The sequence below is a fragment of the Sinocyclocheilus rhinocerous genome, unplaced genomic scaffold (assembly GCF_001515625.1).
Source record: "Sinocyclocheilus rhinocerous isolate Xijiao unplaced genomic scaffold, SAMN03320098_v1.1 scaffold4532, whole genome shotgun sequence".
NCBI lineage: Eukaryota > Metazoa > Chordata > Actinopteri > Cypriniformes > Cyprinidae > Sinocyclocheilus > Sinocyclocheilus rhinocerous.
Genome location: NW_015661403.1, coordinates 136,888 through 137,616, shown reverse-complemented (window position 1 = coordinate 137,616; position 729 = coordinate 136,888). Strand labels below are relative to the sequence as shown.

The following is a 729-nucleotide window of genomic DNA, read 5'->3' as shown; positions in this document are numbered from 1 at the left end:
CTCTCTCACACACACACACTCACTCACACTCACTCTCACACACACACACGCACTCACTCACACACACGCACGCACTCTCACACACACACACACACACTCACGCGCACACAAACACACATGCACACACTTGCACACGCAAAGAAGAACGGAGACAGTGTGCAGCAGAATGTGAAGATGACGCCTGTCGTTGGACAGGGAGGGTGGGCAGCGTCTTTCTGCTTTAAAGTTTTACTCTGTTCCTTTAGAAAATCAAATGACTGATTTCAGCTTCATTTCAAAACGATCGTGTTTATTTTTATTTCTGAAGAAATGTAATTCAGCTTCCTGCTGGCCGAGGGTCAGGTGACTCTAGTTTGATCGTGTGTTGTTCACATGTTAATATGTCTGTCTCCGTCTCTCCTGTAGTAAAATCAGGCACTGTGTGTCTGTTAACAGGCCTTTAAATGACCATAACAAGGTAAGCAGACGTTCAGTCGTCCGATAGTGATACTGTGGTGTGTTTGTGTTGTGGTGATGTTTATGACTGATCTGTGTGTTTTGATCCAGACAGAAAAGTCCTGTGAGCGAGTCCAGGCCGAATCACAGACAGGTACCAGAGTCACAGTGTTTACACACGATCTGATGGTGTGATGGTCAGAGAGTAATAGATGCATGATATGCAAATCACCACTCAATTAAACTATAATCAGAGTGAGAGTGTGTGTGTGTGTGTGTGTGTGTGTGTGTGTG

At 45.1% G+C, this 729-nt stretch overlaps 1 protein-coding gene and 1 long non-coding RNA gene across 2 annotated transcripts in view; both read left to right on the top strand.

The window, feature by feature from the left end:
* The window catches only part of LOC107726334 (high affinity cAMP-specific and IBMX-insensitive 3',5'-cyclic phosphodiesterase 8A), a 33,230-nt gene that overhangs the window by 14,168 nt on the left and 18,333 nt on the right, over positions 1-729 (top strand). The window lies entirely within an intron of this gene.
* Positions 137-691, top strand: LOC107726341 (uncharacterized). Its single transcript, XR_001638259.1, has 3 exons — positions 137-200; positions 406-457; positions 547-691. It is a non-coding gene; the product is annotated as an uncharacterized LOC107726341 (long non-coding RNA).